The 12,282-nt window shown below is 43.6% G+C and overlaps 1 long non-coding RNA gene and 1 pseudogene across 1 annotated transcript; one reads left to right on the top strand and one right to left on the bottom strand.

Moving 5' to 3' along the window:
* Window positions 1–2,586: 2,586 nt before the first annotated feature.
* On the top strand, window positions 2,587–2,952 carry LOC132892499 (uncharacterized). The gene is made up of 3 exons (XR_009655439.1): window positions 2,587–2,647; window positions 2,727–2,797; window positions 2,884–2,952. It is a non-coding gene; the product is annotated as an uncharacterized LOC132892499 (long non-coding RNA).
* A 77-nt stretch (window positions 2,953–3,029) lies between these two features.
* LOC132893513 (putative nuclease HARBI1) overlaps window positions 3,030–12,282 on the bottom strand; it is a 34,262-nt pseudogene continuing 25,009 nt past the window's right edge.

Raw genomic sequence — 12,282 nt, 5'->3', positions numbered from 1 at the left:
TTGAACTGAAGAGGGTCACCCACAAAAATGGGAATTTCTATAGATGGAAGAAGAGACATTCTCTGTTGTTTTACCAGCATTTTGGTAATCTCATTTTGCTTTTTCATTACCTCAGCAAGAGCACTGCTGTCAAAGTTAAGAGTCACTTTAATTGTAACTTTGTTTTGGACTTTTCACTTCCGCTTTAACTGCTAGTGTTTATGGTGGAGGCAAGTTACCTGGAAGCAATATTGGAGGTCGGTCATCTGAATTATGTTATCAGTGGACATTCCAGAAGAGAATGTGATTGAGTTATTTGAGTCAGCTTTATAAGACTTGAATCATGTCTTTGCTGTTTCTGTATTGATGCAAAAATCTGGACCTTCACATCTGCAACAGCCAATTCCATCAATACAGCAAATGTTTCTTTTCACGCTTTTAGCTAAGCTGCTTCTACGGTAGGTTAAGAGAAGCTAGGTCTATTCTATTGCCTGTATTTTTGCTCTCAAAGCTGTACATTCTACCTCAGCTTGTAAATATGCCACGAAAGAATTGGCCATTTTACTTCTCTTGCTAGAGGCTTTACCAACACCATCTTAACAATTAACTCATTATTTGGTGCACCATCACCATTGTTCCTCCAGACTTGAATTCGATCCAAAAATGCTCCGAAATTAATTCATTTTGGTTCATATCAGTCAGTGTGGTCAGCTTCTTTTTCATCATTTAATAAACTTTGAAAAGAAACTTGCAACTCCATAAATTCTGTCAAAAAAAAGTATTAAAACATTTCACATGCTTACTTCTTGTGCCTTTGGTTTCATCAGCAGTAATTTTATTGCAGTATCTTTTGTCATTGTGGAAATATTGAATGTTAAAATTCATTGCAGATTTTCTAATTTAACCGTTATGGTTGGAACATTTGTGTCAGGATGTTAAAAATACAAAAATCATCTGATGGAATGCAATAACATGCCAAAATTACAGACACACTACAAGTATTACAAGTTTCAGTATTTCCAAGAAGTAATTAGCTATTCTATTGTAAGAGTTTGAGAAATTAATCACCAATAATTTCATTATAATGTTGGACTTCTTAAAACCTAAGTTTGAGTATCTAAGTGCTCATCTCATCTCATTATCTCTAGCCACTTTATCCTTCTACAGGGTCGCAGGCAAGCTGGAGCCTATCCCAGCTGACTACGGGCGAAAGGCGGGGTACACCCTGGACAAGTCGCCAGGTCATCACAGGGCTGACACATAGACACAGACAACCATTCACACTCACACCTACGGTCAATTTAGAGTCACCATTTAACCTAACCTGCATGTCTTTGGACTGTGGGGGAAACCGGAGCACCCGGAGGAAACCCACGCGGACACGGGGAGAACATGCAAACTCCACACAGAAAGGCCCTCGCCGGCCCCGGGGCTCGAACCCAGGACCTTCTCGCTGTGAGGCGACAGCGCTAACCACTACACCACCGTGCCGCCTATCTAAGTGCTATGTATATAAATAATTTACAAAATGTATTACTAGTTTTAAGTACATAAAGTTGCAAATGTGGCAGATATATGTATCTATGAATTCTGAAGAAAGCGTTACATCATTATGGTTGGGGCACCTCATGATTTTAGAACAGAACACAATGTTTTAAAACTTTAGTTTTACCATTCCTTGCTCTTAAAAGCAGTTAGAGGTGTGATCATCATCATGATTTCTGGAGCCTGTACTACGAACGGAGGTCAACCTACCCAGAAGTAACCCAGGGTTCCCCCGCTAAACCGGGGTTGACAAAACCTGGTTATCTTGTTTGGGGTTAAACGGTACTACGACACCAATTATGAAGTTGATTTGTTGAACCTGAGTTAACCTAATCAGGGTTAATGCGCGTTCACATTAAAGGGGAGGTTATCAGTGCAAATCACCACTGTTCACAATGGCACGGTCGCCGTACTTCACGGAGGAAGAATGCGCTGTCATAATGCAAAGCTACGAGGAGTTCAAAACAACATTAAGAGCAAAATCTAACACAGCGGCTGCCAATAAGGAGCGGCAAGCATGTTGGCAACGAATTGCCGATCGGGTAAATGCGTAAGTACATTCTCCCTTCTACATGTTCCAGAACAGAAGTATAGGATGAGAGAAAGCTTCATGATCAATCACAAGTCACAGAAAATGGTCCTTCGACGTGGCCCCAGTCATATATAGCTTGTTTAATGTCCGAAAAATCCTGAATAAAATTTGGTATGGTAAATTCATGGAGTAGCCTACTTAAGCTGATATGTGCACGAGTCACATGAATTAGGATGACTGACTGTTCAGTCCCTTTGACTAAGTTGGTGTATGTCCTGTGAACATTTCAGAGGCAACAGCAGTGCCAAACGCACCTGGCAACAGGTGAAAATTAAATATAAAAACATCATTCAGTGTGTGTGTGTGTGTGTGTGTGTGAGGCATATATAATGAAAAGATGCTTGTCTTTCACAGCCAACAAGAAAAAGGTGGCTGCCAGGTGCACGGGTGAAGGGAGGGCACCAGAAGCCCTTACCGTGGCCGAGGAGTTGGCGCTCACCAACAATAGCGGTAGACCAATCATGGAGGGGGTAGAAGGAGGCCTACAATCCACCCCTGGTGCTGTGGAAATGTCCACCCTCTACGTGCGGGGTAATATGGCATTCAAGTTCCATGTAAGAAGTGTGTTTTCTCGTTCATCAGTGGCATGTCTTATGTGTTGTGTGTACAGTTGAAGGAAGCAATCTGGAGACCATCCAGCCACCACAGCCCATACCCGGCTCCAGTGATCCTCCGGCCGAGGTACCTGTAATAGCTAACATTGCATGCATTATGTCGTGTTCAGAAATTATGTAGGTGCAGCCAATGATTTATGTATGTTCTCTCAGGAGGAAGATGACGAGACCCTCACGGCCAAATCCGACACCCACATGCAGGTTGAAAGACTCTACCACTGCTACTATATGCTGTGTCAATATTCTAGGAGGATGCCCCATTACTCTTCAGCAGTACTGCATTTGAAGTGTGACTTGTATCAATGTGCAATCAGTCTGTGTGCTTGTGTTCCTTTGTAGGAGGAGTTGGAGCTGCCCCTGTCCCCTCCTGAGGCTTCCCTGCCAGGGACGTCACAATGTCACAAAATACAGTTTCTTCCTCTTCGGTCCATCATTGCCGACTGTTATGCATACTAGGCTAATATGTTCATTCTGGGGTGGGGGTTCTGTAGGCCGGAGTGGACAATGTGCGCAGCCTGTACAAGAAAATGTTACAGCTAGACTGCAAAAAAAAGAGGCTGCAAATTCGGAAGCTCGAACTAGAAATTGAAAAGTTGGAGCACGAGAAGAAGGTATTAGTACATTGTGTGTGTGTGTGTGTGTGCGCGTGCAAGCAAGCATTCATTTGGCTTTTCTGTCTTTTCTTTTCAGGAACGGGAGAACTTGAATAAATAAATACAGTAGGAATGAGTGGTGATTTTGGCTTTTCTTTATTTTGTGTTACTGCCTGAAAAATTGGTTTGTGATGGCCTCTCTCACTGAACGGCCTGTGGGATGGTCCAGGGTCATGGGGTCAACAACATCAGGGGGTGAGGGAACATGATTGGGAACCCTTTCTTTTCTAATGGTGGCTATGTTATGTAGTACCACACATGCCGCTGTTATTTGACAGGCCTTCTCTGGCCTCACACGCAGGCCTTTTAGGCAGGCAAACCGAGCCTTCAATATGCCGAACGTGGTCTTGAACGTGATCTCTTGTAACACTGTGGGCATGATTGAAGGCTCTCTGGGCCCTTGTTTGAGGGTCTGCGAATGGTATCAGGAGGTGTTTCAAACATGGGTATCCACGGTCCCCAAGCAGGATACCATCAAATCGCCCTTGTATGAAATGGAGAGAAATGTAGTTAGTGTCAAACAACTGTAAGATGCTCACTATTCTTTACTTAAGGAATACCATGAAGTTTGAGTAGGGATGTCTGTGGTATTTTAGCTCTTGTTTCTGTATTGTCCCGATATCTTTTTGATGCAGGATGATTTGTGTTTTAAGGATTAGATGTAGGATTATCTTACCTTCCTCGAATCCCGCAGCTAGTGAGGATTCTCTAAATATGCGGGAATCGTGGACAGACCCTGGCCATCTTGCATCCAGGCTGGTTATCATCAACTGGTGGTCACATGTCATCTAAGAACATCAAGCATTTGTGCAAGGACAGGGGACATGACTGAGGTACAAGCACACTATTACCCCTGCAAATGAGGAACAACACCAACCCATGTGGAGGACAAAACATCACCTAACGCAAAATGGGACCAGTACTGACAGGTTGATTTGAGGTATGGACATGACCTATTTGAATGTGGGCCTATATGAAGTAGACCTTTTACCTGCATGTTGATGCTATGGAAGGATTTTCTATTCACATAATCCCCCTCATGCTCTCCCAGGGGTGCACTGATTCGGATGTGAGTGCAGTCAATGGCTCCTATTACTCTTGGGAAACCTGTATATTTTGTTAGTCATATCAATTGTCAGTCACAATTGTCTCTATGAGAGTAGGCAAACAGACACAATTTGATATTAGTAATTGCCTGCGATTGCATAAAACCCTTCTTTGATCTGAAGTGCGGTTAAATGCCCAGGGAACACGACAAATGCATTCATCAGTTTGGTTAGGGCAAGTACCACTTTGCGAATCATATGACATACAGTGTGCTTACTGAGGTTTTCAGCATCACCAATGGAATACATATATTGTCCACTGGCAAAGTAACGCAATGACAAGCACATAATTTGCTCGATTGTGAGGGCCTGGCTTTGGCGGGTTACATTGCAGACGTCTGCCTCGATCAGCTGGCAAAGGTAACGAATTCCCTCAGCTGAGAATCTATATCGTTCATGAAGAACATCGTCCGGGTATGCCAGCGGATTCTGGCGGTCTCTAAATACCCTCGCCCTCCGGAGAGAGCCCCTCACAATCTGCGCTCCGATATCGCACGGGTCATCCAGGTACGCTGGCATTGTCTCTAGAGGAAATGTCAGTGGATAGGTGGTGTTTAAAAAGGGTGTGGTTAATCGGAAACCTCGGGTTAACCAAGAACATAACCTGAGACAAGCAGGTTTGAGATGCAGCGTAAATTGCCATGGCAGCATACCTCGGTTTGAACATAGCCAACTTTCGTAGTATGGGTTAATCGGGAAGTTACGCTGCACGTGATCAAGTTACTCTCGAAGTTACCCTGGTAAGCCAGAAAACCCGCTTCGTAGTACAGGGCACTGGTGTAAGTTGTTAAAAACAAATATACACAGATCAGCCATAACATTAAAAGTACTGACAGGTAAAGTGAATTACATTGATTATCTTGTTACAATGGTACCTATCAAGGTGTGGGATATTAGGCAGCAAGAAAACAGTCAGTTCTCAAAGTTGATGTGTTGGAAGCAGGAAAAATGGACACGTGCAATGATCTGATGCCCCTTTTCCACCAAAGCAGTTCCAGGGCTGGTTCGGGGCCAGTGCTTAGTTTGGAACCGGGTTTTCTGTTTCCACTGACAAAGAACTGGCTCTGGGGCCAGAAAAAACGGTTCCAGGCTAGCACCAACTTTCTGCTGGGCCAGAGGAAAGAACCGCTTACGTCAGCGGGGGGGGGCGGAGTTGTTAAGACCAACAACAATAACAAGACCGTGAAAGATCGCCATTTTTAAGCGACGAGAAGCAGCAGCTGTACAAATGCGAAGTCATCCATTATTATTATTGTTGTTGCTGCTGCTGCTTCTTCCGTGTTGTTTTTGCTTCGATATTCGCACCAAGGGTTATGCAAACGTAGCGACGTAACTGACGTATACAGCGACGTAATGACATATACGGCGACGTAACTGACGTATACAGCGACGTAATGACGTGTCTTCCCTTAGCACCGCGAGCTATGGAAAAGCAAACTGGTTCTCAGCTGGCTCGCGAGTTGAACGAGTTGTGAACCAGCACCAGCACTGGCCCCGAACCAGCCCTGGAACTGATTTGGTGGAAAAGAGGCATGAGTGACTTTGACAAGGGCTAAATTGTGATGGCTAGATGACTGGGTCTAAGCATCTCCAAATTGACACATCTTGTGGGGTGTTCCTGGTATGCAGTAGTTAGTACCTACCAAAAGTGGTCCAAGGAAGGACAACTGGTGAACTGCTGAAAAACTTAATTAACTTTTTCAGCAGTTTGTGCTACAGTAGCTCTTCTGTGGGATTGGACCATACGGGCTAGCCTTCGTGCCCCATGTGAATCAGTGAGCCTTCAACACCCACAACCCTGTCCCCGGTTCACTGGTTGTCTTATCACCGGTTGTCAGATCCTCATGCCGCTTTTCCACTACAAACGCGGCTGAGCCGTGCCGTGCTGAGTTGGGCTGAGTCGAGCTGAGCGGGGCTGTTGGAGTTGCATTCCGACTACAACCGCGCTGAACCGTGCTGGCTGGAAGTGGGTGGACACATTGGGTGGAGTTAGCGAAAGTGGGTGGACATCACGTGATGTCGTTAAGCGGCGCAAACAGTGACATCAGTGATCTTTTAAGCGGTAGTCTCACGACCCGGAGAGTAAACAATAAACATGGAGGACATGGAGTCGTTAGTGTTGCTGGTCTTGGTGCTGTGGCTTGTTGTCACCGACAACACCAACAGATACTGGCAAGAGCATATAGATGAGGCGAGACGCATAAGGCTTCAGAAATTCTCAAAATTCGTAATTCTTCGTCTTCCGGGTTTACGGTGTTTACAGATCCCAGCGTGCTCGCGGGGCGTGTGTGGGCATGTGAGGACACTCCTCCTCACCAATCAGTGCACAGGGGAGTGTCTGCTCACGCCCCCAGCCTCACTCAGCTCGGTTTGGCTCGTTTCAGCCCTACTCCAAAACCGTGCGAGTTTTGGGTGCTAAGCAGGGCTGAAGCGAGCTGAGTCGTGCTGTTCTGAGGTAGTCGAAACGCGAGCCGTGTCGGGCTGAAGTGAGCTGAAAAAGGGTAGTGGAAAAGGGCCATAACACTTGCCCATTTTTCCTGCTTCCAACACATCAACTTCGATAACTGACTGTTCTCTTGCTGCCTAATATATCCCACCCCTTGACAGGTGCCATTGTAACAGCATAATCAATGTAATTCACTTAACCAGTCAGTGTTTTTAATTTTATGGCTGATAGGTGTATATACAGTGCCCTCCATGATTATTGGCACCCCTTGCAAAGATTAATAAAAGGGTTAGAAAAAAAATCCACCTTTTGGTGAAGTAGCTTCATCTCACACTGAAAAAATGAGAAAAATCCAACTTTTAATTGAAATTAATTTATTCAAGGAAAAACAAATCCCTCACAAAGGAAAAAATGATTTTCAATAAAAACGCATGAGCCACTATTATTGGCACCCCTGCAAACAAGGCTTGGTACAACCTCCCTTTGCCAGTAAAACAGCACTTCTCCTAGAATCCAGAGTCTTTTCCTATAACATTTTATAAGGTTGGAGAATACAGAGCAGGGCATCTGAGACCGTTCCTTTTTACAGAATTCTTCCAGATCATCCAGGGTGTTTGGCCCTCTCTTGTGCACTCTCCTGTTCAGCTCACCCCACAGATTTTCAGTAGCATTCAGGTCAGGGGACTGAGATGGCCATGGCAGAAGCTTGATTCTGTTAGCAAACCATTTTTGTGTTTATTTGGACATATGCTTTGGATCATTGTCCTTGCAAAAGATCCAATGACGACCCAGATTTAGTTTCCTGGCAGAGGCAGCCGGATTTTGATTTAAAATATCCTGGTACTTGTATCTCATGGACTCCATGATGCCATGTACCCTAACAAGATTTCCAGAGCATTTGGAGGAAAAACAGCACTGAAACGTCACAGAACCGGAAAAAGGCTTCCGGAATTGACATGGCTGCTGCACGTTAGTGAAGCAGCAACCTACCCAAACCCTTTTCCACATCCTTCCTAAATTTGCTTATTCAAAAGTGGTGATAGCAGCGCTTTCACATACAATAATCCAGTAGAAGGCAACGGGAAACCACTACTGTAATTCTTCCTTAGAAACTTGATGGCTGGAAGATAAGCTGTCAGAGCAGCCACATCACTGCAGTGATATGCCAAATAGAGAGGTGTCAAGATTTTGGATGTTTAGTTAAGAGGCCCAGTTATGCTTAAATGATCAAGAAAAACTGTAATTAATAGCGGAGCTCCATACTTAAGAAAATATGGTAATCCATCGAGTTGATTTTTCATGGACACACAGGGATCCCAGCTGTGTACATCCGTCCGTCCGTGCGAGTCTGATTGGCTGTTTGATTTTGGCGGGAACTAGAAGCGCGAGCGCCCCTACGTAATTTATTTTGGTCTACAGATAATTTCATATTTATCGGTTTTTCCACCGAGAACAACTCAAACAGCGCAACAAAAATAATCATCGTTCTTACAAACTTTAATACAAACTTTTAAAAAGATGTCAGAACAAGTTAACCAAGGAGAGAAAGATGAAGTCAAAACCGGGAATAAATTTATCTTCTCGTGATAAAATTGAAATTAAAACACATCAAAGTACATCATCTGTTGCATGTTGCTGCACGTGCAGCGCCACAACAGAGAACACATGAAAATAGCTGGAACAGAGATTATGTTCGTTTTTTACTGAACTTTTACTTCATTTTATTATTGCATTTCTACTATTGTTTAATTCTTATTTTTTCTCTCTTCTTCCCCCTTTATTTTATGTAATTTTATTTTCTGTTTTTTGCTTTTACCTCTGTAAAGCACATTGAACTGCCACTGTGTATGAAATGCGCAATATAAATAAACTTGCCTTGCCTTGTTTGTTTTCATTTGAATGGAAGCTCCGCTAGGACCTAATTTTATATTTTATTTAACCCCTGTCCGATGTGTATTTCATGTGCCTCCCCTGGGCCTGTTTCGGCCCTTAAATCATCTTCAGTGTTTGAAGAAGCGCGCTCAAAAAAATAAATGAATAAACAAACAAATCCCCAGTTTAGACCGCGCCATTGTTTGGTTCACGCAGAGATGATTACATTACCACTCCAGGCCGATTAAGACACATTGTGATTGGTCAAAAGTTTGGCGCTCGTGTGGTCATTATGTGTCGTCGATTTTTATTGGTCACAAGCACGCGCTCATTGTTTACACTCTGGCTTCCCAAATTCTCTTCACTGGGGTTGGATTTCAGCAAACGGAGGGATTTCTATAAAAGATGACTTATGATAATGACACACATTCGTCACCGTGACGACTGCTAGTAATTTTCAATTCGTCACTGACGGATTATGTTCGTCAGTGACAAGTGTGACAAGCGCCAGCTGGAACCCTGGCCATTATAGAGGAGCTCGCCCTGCGCGAGCGGAGCCCCATAGGAATAGAGTGTGGATACATAAAGAAACCCATCAAGTTGTTTTCTGATGGTTTCGGTCCTGTGCGTGCCTTCCACCATACCAGTGTTAGTAATTCCCAGTCATACACACCGCCTAGTGGCCAGTGTTCGTAATTGCCAGTCATACACACCGTCTAGGGCGGCACGGTGGTGTAGTGGTTATCGCTGTCGCCTCACAACAAGAAGGTTCAGGTTCGAGCCCCGTGCTAGGTATTCTGATAAACTGTCCTATGCGTCCTATAAAGCCCTACTGCGCAGTGCACAAAACATCATTTCTTGGCACTTGAACAGATTTTTGTCCTACATCAGCTGTGCTATAAACGGTGCAGATTAACGGCGTGCATTCAGTCTTTACTACTTAATCCAACATGCTGATTTCTAACCATTGCGTGAGTCTTGCAATACATCTGAAATATCTCCCTGAAATATCGCTGTGTGTGTGTGAGCCTGCCTGGTGCGCTGTGTGTGCGTGTGCCATTTGAGACATCCAAAATGTAATCAGTTTTTGTAATCAGTTTTGTAAGATTTGGTGCAAATCCGTAAACCTGTTCAAAACAAATAGTTGGCCATCTTGAAGTGTTCCAATAAAAATGAAATCATTCAAAATTAGTTGTGGAAGTTTGTTTTGTGTGCTGTTGCGTCGCCACACAAGGAGAACGGCTGGATGAATAGGAGAAAGGTAAAACTCAGTTATTTAACTCGAGTAGAGGTGGAGAAAATGAGTTTAATTCCAGAAATGGTGGACTGACACTTTAAGTGGAATGTTATGCTTCTCTGGGTTGGACTGGATGTGTTAAATGAAAGTAAGCTTTAAAAAAGTTATTGACTGAATGAAAACTGTATTGATGCTCCAATATGTTATGCCGTTTTATGTCTTGCAATAAAAATAACATAACATTTAATTACATTACATTGTGTAAGTGAGACATTAATTGTTCAAGTTGCTGATACTTACAAACTATAAGTAAGGTGTAGATTCTGCAAGTAAACCTTACAATCAGGAATTAGGTACCCATTACACAGCTGAAAGTAAGAGAAACCCATTTAACACCAGTAAACACAACTTTGCTCCAAGTAACCTTTACTAGCTGGTATGAAGTAAACATTACTAGTTGGTTTGAAGCAACCTCAACATTCAAGTTCCAAGTAAGGATAAATATTTTCAGTGGAGATTACTTTTAAACGTAAAGAGAACAAGTTATATTACTTCATTTATTTGAGGCAACGAGTTTCCACCTTTTTTTCAAGTAAGCTTAACTTATTCTTTTTTACAGTGAGTGTAGTATATTCTAGTGGGGTCATTTGAATTGCCAAAACTTCCTACATTCATATGTTAATGTAAAGGCATATTCTGAGTTGTCAGAAAGTCTCATCTCATCTCATCATCTCTAGCCGCTTTATCCTGTTCTACAGGGTCACAGGCAAGCTGGAGCTTATCCCAGCTGACTACGGGCGAAAGGCGTTGTACACCCTGGACAAGTCACCAGGTCATCACAGGGCTGACACATAGACACAGACAACCATTCACACTCACATTCACACCTACGGTCAATTTAGAGTCACCAGTTAACCTAACCTGCATGTCTTTGGACTGTGGGGGAAACTGGAGCACCCGGAGGAAACCCACGCGAACACTGGGAGAACATGCAAACTATGCACAGAAAGGCCCTCGCCGGCCACGGGGCTCAAACCCGGACCTTCTTGCTGTGGAGCGACAGCACTAACTTGTCAGAAAGTCCTGCATTCATATATTAAAGTAAAAGAATATTCTGACGAGGTCGTTTGAACTGTCAGAACGTCCTACACTCCTATTTTAATGTAGAAGCATATGTCAGAACACCCTACATTCATATAATATTCTGATGGTCATTTGAATAGTCAGAACGTCCTACTTACTGTAGAAGCATATTCTGACGTGGTCATATGAGTTGTCAGAACGTCCTGCAGCGTCATTTGAATTGTAAGAACGTCCTACACTCATATTTTAATGTAGAAGCATATTCTGAAGGGGTCTTTTGAATTGTCAGAACATCCTACATTCATTTATTAATGTAGAAGCATATTCTGATGGGGTCATATGAGTTGTGAGAACGTCCTGCGGCGTCATTTGAATTGTAATAACGTCCTACACTCATTTTAATAGATCAAATGGTACTTGTGAATAGTGACAAAAAAAAACCTATTAATTCTACATATTCTGACAGGGTCAATTGAAGAGTCAGAGCGTCCTAGATTCATATGAATGTAAAGGCGTATTCTGACGGAGTCGTTTGAATTGTCAGGACGTCCTACATTCATATGAATTCTGACAGGGTTGGTGGACATTGTATCAATGTAGAAGCATGTTCTTTGCAGAGGGAAAAACCGCCAACTATGACTAAAAGTTAAAGTTGAATCACACTGTAGGATTTCCTGCAATGTAGGGCTACTCGACAGACATGTCTGACATCCCCTCCTACCGTAGGAAGCTTCGCAGATGTAGGACCGTTTATCAGAACACCGGTGAGGGCCTTTCTGTGCGGAGTTTGCATGTTCTCCCCGTGTCCGTGTGGGTTTCCTCCGGGTGCTCCGGTTTCCCCCCACAGTCCAAAGACATGCAGGTTAGGTTAACTGATGATTCTAAACTGACCGTAGGTGTGAATGTGAGTGTGAATGGTTGTCTATGTGTCAGCCCTGTGATGACCTGGCGACTTGTCCAGGGTGTATCCCGCCTTTCGCCCATAGTCAGCTGGGATAGGCTCCAGCTTGCCTGCGACCCTACAGAACAGGATAAAGTGGTGTTCTGATAAACGGTCCTGTCCGCGAAGCGTCCTACGGTAGGAGGGGATGTCAGACATGTCTGTCGAGCAGTCCTACATTGCAGGAAATCCTACAGTGTGATTCAACTTTAACT

Source organism: Neoarius graeffei, chromosome 10 (assembly GCF_027579695.1).
Source record: "Neoarius graeffei isolate fNeoGra1 chromosome 10, fNeoGra1.pri, whole genome shotgun sequence".
NCBI lineage: Eukaryota > Metazoa > Chordata > Actinopteri > Siluriformes > Ariidae > Neoarius > Neoarius graeffei.
The sequence above is the reverse complement of the archived record's forward strand: the minus strand, read 5'-3'. Positions and strand labels throughout refer to the sequence as shown.